The following is a 15,177-nucleotide window of genomic DNA, read 5'->3' as shown; positions in this document are numbered from 1 at the left end:
AGACAATGGATGAGGGCAAAGTGGTACATAATGCCTGCCTTCACCAGGATAAGGCATTTGAAACAAGTAACCAACTCTGACATTGTAAACAAACTCTCAGAAATAGGCATAAACCCCTATGTTACACACTGGATAGACAGATAGCTCTCAGACAGGGCCCAGGAAGTTAGGATAGGGGTGACTACCACCACAAAGAGCCAGGTCATTAGCAGAGTCCCTCAGGACTCTGTGCTGGGTCTGCACCTTTTTAGCATCTCCTTCTCAAAAATCAAGGCCAATGTCAAGGGCCTCTGGCTGACTATGTTTGCAGATGATTGCAAACTGGGAGCAGTCATAGATTTTTCCCAAGATACTAACATCCTACAGGAAGGACTAACATAGAAAAATAGCTGGTGCAAAAGCCACAGCTTAAAACTCAGGGCCAAGAAATGTGTAATAGTACCCTTTCAAGGAAATTACCAGATCAATAACACACACCCCTAAGAGCAGAACAAGTAGGCAGGGATTTGGATACCTATGTTGACAGTAATCTGGCTTTTGACCAACATGTCTAAGTAAGGAAATCATTCTATGTTGCTCAACTTATAATCAAAGGCATAGCATTTAGGTTCAAGGAAGTCATTGTTCCACTGTTTTCATCCCTCATTAGGCCTGTCATTGGCTACAACACATCCTTTGGTATGTACCCAGCCAGGCACATAAAACAAATGGAACTTTCACAGAAATTCCTTACAAAAGGAATACAGGGCTTAAACAACATGTCATCTGCAGATCGCTTCAAAGCCCCATCTCTTCATGCTATTTTTATAGACTATCAGGGGGTGATCTATGCCTGGCAAGCAAAATACATTTGAATCCCACTCTGATGGACCTTTTGCATGATGCAAGATGAATAGCATCAGCATTACTTGATTTAGGGATTTAAACTTTGCTTGCAAAAAAATTAGGGCATGTTGTTGGGACATGTATGCAACTTCAAGAATTCCCCTTCTCAGGAAAAGGCTTTCTTCCCATCAATGTGAAGCAGAGCTCTTCCCTAACCTTATTTATGAGAAACCTGGACCAGTGGATGGGAAATCAGAAATATGCCCTGGGTCTAGCACCTTTGCTTTAATGGACAGAAGCAGCTTGTAAATCTTGCCCCAGCTTGCATACACCCCTTAAAATAATAAGCACATAAACTTGTGGGATACACTTGGAAAGCCTAGATAAACTTACAAAAGTTAGAACATAACCTTGCAGGATACATTTGGGATGCTTGGCTAGGCTTAGGAAGGCCCCAGTGGTTGTTAGCCTAGTATACATCAATGAAAGCATGAACCTATACAAGTTCATTAAAAAGGTTTTTTTTTAACAAGTTGTCATTATATGATTTAATGTTAGCAAAGCGTATACAAAAAAATAATTATTTATTAATATATATTACAATTCTTGCAATGCAATTCAGCCAACATCATTCTTTGTATTAGTTCAATGTGTTGTGGTTTTGTCAACCAACATTCATTTTTCTATCTCTCTGTTTTGTGCTTTTAACAAACACGCTTCGCCATGTTGCCATTTTTCTTGTTCCTTGGGTCAAGATCGAGTTCCTGTAGGCTAGTCTACCTACCCCATTAACAATGAAACACACAAGCAAATAAATAAATTCTTAATGACTTGTTGAAAAAAATAAGTGCTGAATCCTCAGTTAATATTTTAGTAGTGTAATATACAAAGCCTACAAAATCAAGCAACACATCAGCTCTTATTTTCTCCTGAACTAAACAATAATTTAAATCTGTTTATAATATAACAGAAATCCATAGCAAGTGAAATAACTTAATTAATTGAATAAAAAAAATGTATAATTTACCTCCACACAACTCTTAAGTGCTTGGCTGAAAATATAGTTTTATATTGCACGATTAAAATGTTTCTTTAATTAGAACATATTTTGTACTGCTTCTGTTGTAAATCTGGGTTTATTAATGATATGAAACAAAACAAAGACGTTTTATGAGCCCACGGTGCAAAATGTTTTTTTATTAAAGTGCACAGAAACATTATTTGCCATGTCTTCATTAATATGATCCATTATACACCATAGTTTTATTTTCTCACTAGTCTCATAGTTTCTTTAAACTCTGCAACCTAGAGTTGAGCTATTTAAAAAGAAAATGTTTTGTGGAATTATGCTCCTTAATGCTTTCTTCATCAAACTAATTTCTCTAGCGACCTTTTATCATTTTTTTCTTCAATCTCACTCAACCAGTATCCTAATTAGTTTTCTTACAGGTATCAGAGCTGAATTATATCATTTCTTCTGTAGACCCTACGCTTCAATGTAAATATCTCAGAAGGTATTTTAATTTATAACCATCCATGAGGCAGGCAGCCCATCAATCAACATCTGCCCAAACTTGGTTAGTCATAATACTGAGAGTGCAAAATGCTTCAGTTACTCTTCTGTCTTGTTCAAGGTGAATTCACGAGTCCTGTAACCAATAAAAAAATAAAAGAAATAAATATAGTAATAAAATAATTATGCCTCCTTCATCACTGATGAAATTACTCATTCCGTCACATTCCCAGATGTCACTCTTTCCTAGTAATTACTGCAATTTAAATACTTTAATAGCACTTCGAAAAATACTAATTCATAGGCTTGGCCATGGAAAATATGTTCAAATGCAATGAACAAGAGAGAGAGAAAGAAATGAAACCTTCTAAGTGAAGACTGATATGTGCAGTACGTATCTTAATACTTACTTCACTGCACATATATAAGACACCACAGTGTGAAACACAAAATCTGATAAACAGGAAGAGGCAGCATGCTTGAACATTGCCATTTTCTTTGTAATCTGTATACATATGTATATGTGTATATATATATATATATATATATATGTATATATATATATATATATATATATATATATGTATATATATATATATATATATATACATATGTGTATATATATATATATATATATATGTGTATGTATATATGTATATATATATATATATATATATATATATATATATATATATATGGGTTTACTTCATATGATCGAAAGACCATTTGATCGAAAGTTCATTTGATTGCAAACCAGTATTCAAGGCATAAAACTGGGATTTGTCCCCCTCCCCAATGTTGTGCAACCCTGGAGTTGATATATATAGTTAGGGGGGGTGGGGGGTGCAGCCCCCCACATTGGGGGGTGTGGGGACGAAACCACCCTATCCAGTTTCCTTTAAAAGAAGAAAATAAAACAAAAAGTACAGATTTTAAAGGAAAATAGGTGGGGGGCTTTGCCCCCCTAATTATATATACTAACTCCAGGGTCGCACGACATTGGGGAGGGGGACAAATCCCAGTTTTATGCCTTGAATACTGGTTTTCGATCAATTGAACTTTCGATCAAATGGGATTCGATCAAATGGTCTGTTGATCATATGAAGTAGACCCATATATATATATATATATATATATATATATATATATATATATATATATATTTATATATACAGTGACACTAACCTTATTCATTACTGGCTATGTTTATTCAGAGCCTTAGACAGTAGACGTAGTAGTGCATTTTCAGTTAACATGTCTGATATAACTACAGCATAAATATATACTCACATATCCATGTGCATATATAAAGACTTATAGAAAAAAACAGAGAGACAGATAAATAAATGTAGGTGCATGTGTGTCTAATATGTCTACTACTGCATGTAAGATAAATGTATCAAGGAGCCATGCATAGCAATCTGATCAGAAAGAAAGACTGAAATATTATTACCTTTATGTTTTTCAAGTAAAAAAAAATGTTTTAGGCATTTACTATGCTTGAACAAATCTAAAGATCTATATTAAGAGGCTTCCTGGACTACCTTTCTTAAAATGTTTTCCAAACTTGATTTTATATTCGAATGATTCAGGATTATTTAACAAGACTTAAGTTAGCTAAAGTGTCTCCTTCATACATTTAACCAATATGTGCTCACTGACATACCTTCTGCCTATATTAATTTTTAAAAAATATTATTTAATGGATAAATCATGTGCTGCAGCCTTTTCCATATCAGGGAAAAAACAAAAACAAAGCAGTTCTCAATAACAAATTTCCCATTACCTTCAATGTCATAGAACATTTCTTCAATAAAATGTTCATTCATTGTAAAAGAAGAAAATCATGATTTGAATGCAAAAAAAAAAGAGGGTGAAATATGTTTCAAGGAATAATGAACACTAAATATTTTTGGAGAAAATATTGAAGAAGTGAAATCCTGTAATGCTGATAGACTAAGATACTGGTGTATTGAAAACTGAAAGCATTATAACACAATGGGCCAAATTCCAAAAGAGTTGCTCTCAGTATAAGTCTACCCTAATTGTGAGAAACATCCAATCAGTGTAAGTGATTACTTCAGTGTAAGACTATCTACAAATTTACAAATCTATCTTTTGAACTGTTGGTAATGGATGATCCCATGTGATGTAAACTTCATAATTTTCTATAATGCTTTGTGGATCATGTTTCCCATGTTTTTCATCCACTCCAATACCAGAATCTTTGCACACTCCCGAGTGCAACAATCTTGCCACATTATTATGCCTTTCATTGTACAGTCCTTCTGCCATTAGTATGTCAGAACCAGCAATGAGGTGTGTAACTGTTTCCAATTTGGTTTTACAAAACCTACATTTCTCTGTTTCTCCCACACATTCAATGGACTTTGTGACCCAACATGTATGCAGCCCACTATCTTGGGCCACCAATATTAACCTTTCATCTCTTGGTTTGAGTTTGCCTCTCCTTAACCATTCTTGCATTTGTGCCTGATCAACATGAGGTTCTTCCAGACATTTTCTATATTTGGAACCATATTTATGCATTTTACACATTTCTTATCTTCTCATCTGGTCCTTCACCTTATATTCTTTCTTTTGTTTTTTTGGCGCATTCAGTTTCTGCCTGATTTTTATCTACTTCTGGTTCGATATCCATTCCTGCTTGATGCTGATATGCTTTTGCTAGATTAAGCAGAGAAATCATCTTAGATTTAATCTTCTCATGTTTCAAAAATTTCACTACATTTGGGTCTTGTGAGGTCATCAGATATATGTGGAGTCCCACAATTGCAGATCTATGCATGCAATCAATTTCAAGGAGGCACGATTCCCTCCTTCGGAATGGGGAATATATAGTCTTGGTATGCACTAATTTTTATAAATCATTTGGTGAGTATAAAACATCCTTCTTGTTTTCCTATCTAATCTATCCAACACTCTTTGGGGCCAGTCAATCACTCCAAAACTGTAAGTCAGGACAGGAAAAGCAAATTGGTTTATAGCTTGGATTTTGTTCCTAGATGTCAATGCTATTTTCAGGATTAATTTAAGTCTTCTAAAATATTCCTCACTAAGTTTTATTTGCATTTGTTCATGTTTTATTGTTGATCCTTCATCAATTCCCAAATATTTATACACTCTCTCTTGTTCAAGTTATTTTATATCACATTATTGTCCAAAACTGATGTTTTCCTGGTGCTGCAGTTTTCCTGCTTTAAAGGTTGCTTTTGCATGTTTATCAAGACCAAATGACATTCTTATATCATCTGAAAAAGTTTTGACGACTTGCAGTTCTGCTTTCAGTTCTTCATCCGATGAGCTATGCAGTTTTAAATCACTGACAAAGAGAAGATGAGAAGTTTTTATACTTTGTTGTTTTCTAGGAGCCAAATTAAAGCCATGGCCTAAGCTGTTAAGTAAACTAGGGCAAGGCCGAATATCAGCAGTGACAGAGTCACCCTGGAATATCCCCCTTTTAATTTTTATCCCTGGGATAATAATTTGTCCTTTATTATGGCTTAATTGCAAAGCAGTCTGCCACTGTTTCATGCTCACTGCAACATATTTGTTCAGTGTAGGGTGCATCCTATACAATTTTATCCATGAATGTGCGATACTATCAAATACCTTTTTGTAGTCAATCCATGCCATTCTTAGATTCTTCCCCTTTTTACAGTTCCCCACTATGACTTTATGTAACAACAAATGATCCTTTGTTCCATATGACTTTCTTTTATTGCCCTTTTGTTCTACTGCCATAAATGAGTTTTCTTCTAGATGACTATAAACTCTGTCAGCATCAATTCCCGTATATAGTTTATACATCATTGGAAGGCAAATTATTAGTCTATAATTTTTAGGGGTAGCCTGCAGGTTCACTCATAAGTAGGAGCATTGTTTTTCCTGTTGTTAGCCAAGCTGATGTCTGTTGAGGGTGCACATATAAATAGTTCTTACTGATGGCTAAATCCTTGTGCAAAGATGTTAATACTTTTAACCAAAAGTTAGGTACTGCATCTGGGCATGGGGTTTTCCAGTTAGAGACTTTTCTTAACTTTGTTTTAATCTCTCTGGCTGTTATTTCATCCCATTTCATATCCTGTACCTTTAAACTTCTTATTCCATTTAGCATCTTTGTTATGTTCCACAGGATCTTCATAGATACTTCTCCAAAATGTATCTATTTCTTTTTTTTTTTTTTTTTGGCAGTCTTTCAATTCCTTTTACCTTGATTCCCAATTCTCTATAAAACCTTTTTTGGGTCATCAATAAATTGCTTATTTTGTACTTTCCCTTTATATTTATCTGCATATCTTCTAAGTTTTTCTGCCTGCGCTGAGATTTTTAGTTTATTTGTGATACTGCATGAGAGATCCTGGTCTGTTCTAATACTGTGCATTGCTTTTATCACGTCTATCTTTCTTAGTATTTTTGTTGATATGTTCCCTCTTCTGTATTCTTCTAACAGTGACACTTCTTGTCTTAATTGCTTTATAGTTTCCTCTATTCGATATTTCCATGATGGTATTCGATTTCTCCCTTTCCTGTCCCTCACTACCCTGTGTTCTTGTGGTAGAACTTTATCAATTAATGATCTCCTTCAGTCAGGCTGGTTGGGTGAATATTGAGGCATTCTCTGTTAAAATATGTTTCACTGCATCCATTTTTTTCGGACTCCTCAAGGATTAGTCCAAGACATATGTGCAGTAATTACTGCAACAGTCCTAGGTATAGTCTGCCCTTTTTTTACTTGTACAGTGCCAACTTTGTTTGTATGTTCAATGTATAAATATTGCATAAAACATGCTATAAAATATGCTTGATTTTCATTCTGTAAATGTACTTACATCTTCCTAGTCATGCTGCAATTAATATGACTCCCGCATATTCCACAGGGCTTAAGACACACAAGAATACTTCTCAGTTTAAGAGGGGACCTAGCAGCAAAGGAAGGCAAGGCAACGCATAATATTTCCCAGAAGGTCACAGTGCCTATAGAAAAGTGTGCAGCCTGTAAGATTCCATTCACAATATATGTACTTTAAATCTGCTTAAGTAACCTTATCTTTTTAGTAGCCGCAGACCCCCTCAGTGTTAAGCATGCCTTGTGAATTGGCCTGCAGCCTAAAGTAGGGTACTTAGAAAGCTCATGTAAATTTAGAAAACTAACCACCATAATAGTTATAACATTTTCAAGAAAACAATCTCATTTAAGGGGGCGGTACATCTATTCTCCAAAGTGCGGAGGTGAAGATGGCTCATTCCTGCCTGCCTGCCATACTCACTCTCTATCACTAAGTCAGGTAGACATATATATATATATATATATATATATATATATATATATATATATATATATATATATATATATATTTATATGTGTGTGTGTGTATCCCCAGTAACTGTAATCACATCACAGTTCCTTCTTTTTCATTTGCTAGTACTGTTCATAATTATCTCGCACTTATTATGTTAGCTCCATTCCCTTTTGATCACTTCTTAGTGTATGAACAATATTTGGTACGCTAGAGAAGATTAACTTATTTATCTCAACAGCCTGACACATCCCATTATGGAACAAAGAATGCATCCTTCCATTGGCACATGTCTCTAATAGCTGGAAATTGGGGTGTTTTTCATACCAATATCTAAAAATTTTTAAGAAATGTAAAAGCATACAATACCCGCTGTGGTCATAATATGAAGAGGTACTTCAAAAATGACACGAATGTCCTTACTCATATGTAGGAATATTACCCATACCCTGGCTCTATTCAAGAAAACTTTGCACTACATGACTGTAACCTGAGCTTATCCTACCATTATGGAAAAATATCAGTGGGCAAAAATTGTGTTATCTTAGCGCCAGTAGTATAGCTATGATGTGACTGCCATATTTGATACATAAATGGCTCAAAGTACATATTGTTAATGTGTGCCTGGCTTAACTTCTAGTCATTTTTGATCAACAATCAGTCATAAATGTGCGATTCCAACCTCAGATCAAATTATTAACAATGAATAATCAGTTTATAGCCAATACAAAGCAATTAGTAGATAGGCACCAAACAGAACAGGTTTTCAATCAGTGCAGAAACCTGTTAGCCAGGAAAACTAAGTAACTGACATATACAGTGTTCTGCACTGGTCAAGTGAAAGGACAGTGGTCAACTTAGTAAGAAATCCTTAGAGTGCAAAACCTAATTTCCAGCACAGACAGGCATGTATTTGACTAGATGAAGTAAATTCACAGCAATTTTCTTTGAGGTAAATTTGCTAGCATTGTACAGATACAAAATTCTCAGTGGTAATGTTTTGTAGTTGACCCCTGTGGCAGAGCTTATGCAGTATTTGGGTCTGATGTAGTGACTAGAGACCAGAAAAATGAAAGAAAAGAGAAAAACTCTGCTAAACTGTCATATTGTATGGATGCAATAAAGTTAATATGTATTATAGAAAGAGCAGGAGGAAAGACCACAGTGAGTCAGAGCAACAGAATACATGGAAAGTATAAGAATAGAGAGGTGGTAAAATGTTTATGAATGTAAGCTGAAAGTAGTTTAGCAGGATGTAGATTGGCAGAGAACCACAGTAATACAGTATACATATATATATATATATATATATATATATATATATAGCTGTATAGAAAAAGTTAGCATAACAGCACTACATTGATAAGCACAATATAAAACCATCACTGAATAACATTCATGGGATTAACTGAGATTTCCAAAACAGAAACTTAAGTTACTTAATAGTTTCTTTGTTTCTTTCACAAAGATCTATGATAAATAAAAGGTTGATGAGTATTCTGCTAATGGATACAGCCTCAGGGCAAGTTGCTATCTGATGAATTTGGGTTTGAGGAAGGAGAAAAAGAATTGATAATAGCCTGGATGGAGGTGATGAGAAAATTCTTGAAGTTGACTGTATAGAGGTCGTTTGAGGTGTTCCCTTTTGTAGAACAAATAGTGGCAGATGTATAACGTGTGAGGAGTATTATTTCTTTCCAAATGTTTGTGAGAATGGGTGGCTCTTGATTGCTTTTCTCTTAAATACAGAGATTTTGTAGAGCCAGTTGTAATTCTGGATTGCTTTCTGATGGTCAGGTAAGTGCAACAAAGTTGTTTTTTAGGGCATTTTCTTTGCAGAGTGTTCAGGCCTTATCTCTTTGTTTAATTATATTCCTGATTTCATTTGTTATCCAGCAATACTTATTTCCCCTTAGCCTCCTGTAAGTGGTTGGGAATAGAGAGTTTTTCAATTGAGCTGAGTATGCTGATGAAGAAGGATAAAACATCTTCTCCATCTTGGATGAGGAACAAGTGAGATTGTTCAAGATTGCTTAAATGTTGATCAAGTTTTTAACCAGGGAATGGCCAGGTTATAATCAACTGGGAAGGTATTTTTCTTGTTTTAAAGGACCAGTAGAATACTAAAGGGCAATGATCACTTAGTCCATTTGGCAGGATCTTGATAGCAACACAGAAATTAGCTACTGACGTGATATAGCCAACCTGCTGGCAGACAGGTTCAGTGAAAACTTCACTCCTCAGTCCCCCCAGCAGTAAAACAGGACATCCCCAGCACCTGCCCCCCTCCTCTTATCTCTAGGGGCATTATCACTGCCCTCTCAAAGGCAAAAAATACAGCCTCCATAGGACCTGATAACATCCCAGGCTGCATCCTACATGAACTCAGGCAGGAACTTGCAGCACCATTAGGCACCCTATTCAACCAAACCCTTAGTACCGACTTTGTCCCAGCCGAGTGGAGGACAGCTACTGTCATCCCTTTGCACAAAGGTGGACTGTCCCCCGATCCAGGAAATTATAGACCCATCAGCCTAACTAGCCTGATCTGCAAGGCCATGAAGCAGATTATCTTGGACCTCATTAACAAGGACATTGGCAACTTCCAGACACTTGATCTGACACAGTTTGGTTTTGTCAAGGGGAAGTCATGCCTGTTAAATTTGGTTGACTTCTTTGAGATAGTCAACAAGGCCATAGACGAGGGGAAGATAGTACACACCGCCTACCTTGACCTGAACAAGGCCTTAAATACTATTCCCCACTAAGCTATACTAGATAAACTCTCTCAACTATGCATCAATCCATATGTTACCAGATGGGTAGCAAACTGGCCTACTGATAGATCCCTCCTAGTCAAAATAGGGGAAGCCACCTCAAGTAATAGACCCTTAACAAGTGGTGTGCACCAGGAATTTGTCTTGGGGCTGTTTGGGATATACTTCTCAGAGGTGCAGGACAAATCTAGTGAGCTATGGCTGACCAAGTTTACAGATGACTGCAAGCTGGGCGCTGTCATCAATTCCCCTAGTGATGTGGACATCCTCCAAGAGGCTCTCACCCAAACAAATGAATGGTGCCAGAAACATGGGCTCAAACTGAATGCCAAAAAATGCATCATCATCCCTTTTGGGGAGAATGATGTCCCCACAAATTATCACACTGATAATAAGGCACTAAGCACACAATCAGTCGTGAGTGACTTGGGAACCCATGTTGATAGCAAACTGACTTTTGACCACCATATTGCCTCCATTGTACTGAAAGCTTTCTACATGGCCCACCTCATTAGTAAGGGTATCTCATCCAGGGACAAGGTGGTCACAACATGCCTGTATCCTTCCCTTATAAGACCGATTATTGAATACAATGCCTCTTTCGGCATGTACCTCACAAAGCACATGCAGCAGCTAGAGAGACTGCAGAGATTCCTCACCAGGAGAACCCAGGGCCTCAAACATCTACACTACACAGATAAGCTAAAAGCCCTGTCCCTCTACTCAGTCTCCTACAGACTCCTCAGAGGTGACCTCTGTCTGGCATACAAAGGAATTTCAGTCCCTGCACTGATGGGACTGCTGCATATCCGCAAGTCAAGCTCCACTCAAGTAACCCACACGCGAGACCTCAAACTGATCTGTGACATCAATAGAACTTGTTGGCAGGGCAGATTTGTGTCCCAGAGACTCCCCCTTTTGTGGAATGGACTCCTCTCCACGTAAAGCAGAGTACCTTATTAAACATTTTAAGCGTAACCTGGATAACTGGATGGGGAACAGAAAATACACCCCTGGGATTCCACCTATGTCCCTGCTGGACAGTGGCATAGGGTGCTGACTTGTTGGAACATGGGCTAAATTCTTGGCTAGGCTTGTAAGGGCCTCAGGGCCAATAGCCTAGTAACTCCCTATGATCCAATAATATAACATGGTCTTACCATTGTATATGGTTGGTTCCCTTACTGGCTGCTCTAGGCTGAAATGATGCAGTAATCTGCTTAGCTCTGTAGATGAACCAGAGCAGTAGTAATTAAGGTCACCCAGTGTAATTGAGTTAATGGGGCAGCCACTGGGGAAGATTTCAGACAGGATGCATTAGATAAGGTTGATGGTGAAGCATTGAGGATGTAGAGAACTGAGATTGTAAAGAAGGTGTTTTGACCAAGAATAAGTTTGGCTGTAATCAAGTCTAGTGCTTCATTATTATTATGAGTAGATGTGGTTGAAGAAATTATTTGGAATGAGGAATGTTGTTTAAGTGATAGCATCACCCCACCACCTTTTCAAATTCCAGACCTAGAGTTGCAAAATATGCTGTAATTTGAGAGAACGACAGTGATAGTCTTTTAACAATGATTTTCTTTTTGGCTAGAGTGTATGGATTTTCCAGGATGATCCAGGCTTCCAAAGTTGCCCATTTACTGTTTATATTACACACATTTATGCAGATTATCTTGACAGTGTTGTTTTGAGGGAGGAAGATTAAATATGACCTTGTGTGATTACATGGGAGGGGTGGTTGTTCATATAGGGCCATTTCATAGGCTGAAGTGGTCCTGGGTTGTCATGTATATCCCCTTATCTTATTATTTTGTAATTTAAGTAAGAGATCCATGAGGTTAGGTTCTTCATGAAACTATATTTCTTAAGATGGGCTAAGAAGGGTATATGTTAAATTATGTATATTTGAAGTCTAAACAATTTTCTTGAGGAATATGTAATAAGTTTAGAGTAGTGCCAAAGGTGAAGATTAAGGTGAGTGCAGATTTGTTGTGTTTTGGTAAAAAATGTCAAGTACTGTTGGGTGCTGATAAAGGAAGGTTATCTGCAAGACAGAGTGTTATTGTAAGGCAGAGCAGTAGGGCAAAGGTCACAAGGGGAAGTTTTAGTGTTGTTATTGTAGTGAGTTGATGAAGACCATTCTGTGTATGTTTTTAAGCTTATAAAGGAGAAATAGGTATGAGTAACTCTTGTTTAAAGAGACTTTTAATAGAAGAGGAAAGGATGAAAGAGGTTTAGAATTGTCCGAGGTATGCTGTGGAGAGCAAAGTATGAGTGTGCAGATAGAAAGGACGAATGAATTGAGATTCTGACTGGAAAGTATGAACCAGTAAATCTGTCACATAGTGGAAATGTGTAGTAAGAAAGACAGAAAGACACAGCAGAATGTTAGCCTCCTCATGTGTTGACTAAGGACAGAGCAGCAAAGAAGAGAGTTAGTAGTCAGTTTGCAACCTCAGGAGAATCCTTAGAGGCAGTATGGCAGTGATGAGAATGAGCACTAGTCTAAGAGAGCCTAGAATGATCTTTGGAAAAAGCAAATTATGAAGAGGTTAATAGCACTCTATCTGCTTCCTACAGTGATGTTGAAACGAAGTGTAGCACAGAGAGTGAACATCAGTCCATCTGCCATCTAGAGTGTTGCTTACAGGTGGAATAGAGAAGATGAGAATAAGGACTACTCTGCTACCAAGTATGCCATTTAGAGGAAATCTAGCAAAGATGAGAGTAAAATACTAATTTATCCAACACTTTGAGAGATATTTAGAGGTAGTGTAAAAAAGAAAGTAAATGTCAGTCAATCTGTCACCTAGGGTGATGCTTAGACGTAAGGTAGAAAAGATAAGAGTTAACAGTGGTTTGCATCCTAGAGTAATGTTTAGAGGCATTAAGTTAAGAAGAGAGGCCACATGAGTCAATCTGTCACCTATAGTGATGCTCAGAGGTAGCATACTTAAGATGAGGGTACACAGTAGTCTGTCTTCAGGAGTGAATTTTAGAGGAAAGAAATAAATAATGAGAGAGCACACCAGTCTATCTGCAACGTACAGCAATGCGTAGAGGTAATACGGTGAAGATGAGGGTAAGGAGCAGTTTGCAGTCTAGAGCGAGGTTAATGGAACTAAAGAATAGAAGAAAGTGCACACCAGTCTATCTGCCACCCAGAATGATGCTTAGAGGAAGTAGGGAGAGGTGAGAACACGCATGTATGTCTACCACTTAGCTTGCTGTTTAAAGGAGGTATAAAGGAGATGAGAATAAACATCAGAGTGTGTGCGTCTCACCTAGAGTGAAGGTTAGACGTAACATAGATGAAGAAGGAATTGGATGAGATAGGATACTGCAGTCTAATCACTAATCAGGTTGGTGTCAAAGTAGGGATGCAGCTAGGAAGTGGGATGTTACAAGAAGCATGCTGATTCTGATTGGATGGTGGAGAAAAAGGAAGTGATCTGTGAAAGTGTAAAGGAAATGATATGGGTGCGCATGGGAATGGGGGTAGTTTGGGGATTGAAGTGCAGCCATGAGTAGCATGGCTGAGTGGAACGGGGCTAAACCACACCTGTGGATATCAGAAACAATCAACCATTAGTTTCAAATAAGATTTTGCAGTCGCTAAAAGAATCAATGGAGTTTATTTGGAAATAGTTATTCCTGTTCAAATAGCTGGGTATAAGCATTAAGAATGGAACTTGTAAGGGATTGAGTGTCTGTTGAAAACATAAAGTAACTAGCTCATCCCGATGGGACCATTAACTAAGGTGGTTTGTGATAGGGTTACCACTGCCAGAATAATCACTAAATTATCACCACTCTAAGGGTATCATCAGGTTTTATAAAGGCAAATATTTGCATTTTCACCATATTTTTATTCTTTCTATCAGAACTCTCTAGGCTCAAGTAAAATTAAAGATTAAGGAAGATCCAGCCATACGGTATCCACTAAGTTATTTGCCACAGAAGCCTAAACAAGGCTGTTTATATAATAGCTGATTCTTTTGCAAAGTCAATTTGATAAATAAAAACAAAAATCAGTTTTTCATGTTTAACAAACAAAAGAGAACAACTTCAAAATAAAGCAAAATAGAGTAAAATAAGTTGCTCAGTATGCCAATTTCTATAAAACAAGTTGTGTTTCATCTATGCAACTATTAATCTTTCAGGTGATGATCAAAAAGTGTGATGTAAAATGTTTTTTATATCTTTCTTTATACACTAATGTAAACAGCTTCACCCAGGGATTTGTTAAAGGGCATAAGATGAGGCATACTTCTTGCTTTAAAAAGCTAGTGCTCCCATGATATGGCATTTTGTGATTCATGGGCATGTCAGCCATAATAAGGGAAGACTTTATTATCAGCTAATTTCTATGTCTCTGAATTGCAGCTACTGCTTCAATGTGCAAATGATTACTAATGTGCACATCAATGTAGCAGACTGTGGTCTGTGTAGGCATTGGCATTCCTTCCCCAGTAATAATTCCACACACATGACTATGTATTCAAACACACACACACACACACACACACACACACACACACACACACACACACACACACCACAGTCCATGTACTTGTCCTTGACTTCTCCCCCCCCCCATAGTCCTCCCCTCCTAATCACACAATAGTTTAAGTTCCATTATGGCACAATTCTAGCTGTCTTGGTATCTAGCATTTCCTTCCTTCCCCCAACCCATGTACTGATGCTGGTGCCATAATGGCACTTGACTTTAAAATCT

The sequence above is a fragment of the Protopterus annectens genome, chromosome 1.part2 (assembly GCF_019279795.1).
Source record: "Protopterus annectens isolate FY-2018-M chromosome 1.part2, PAN1.0, whole genome shotgun sequence".
Classification (NCBI taxonomy): domain Eukaryota; kingdom Metazoa; phylum Chordata; order Ceratodontiformes; family Protopteridae; genus Protopterus; species Protopterus annectens.
Note: the sequence above shows the minus strand (reverse complement) of the source record.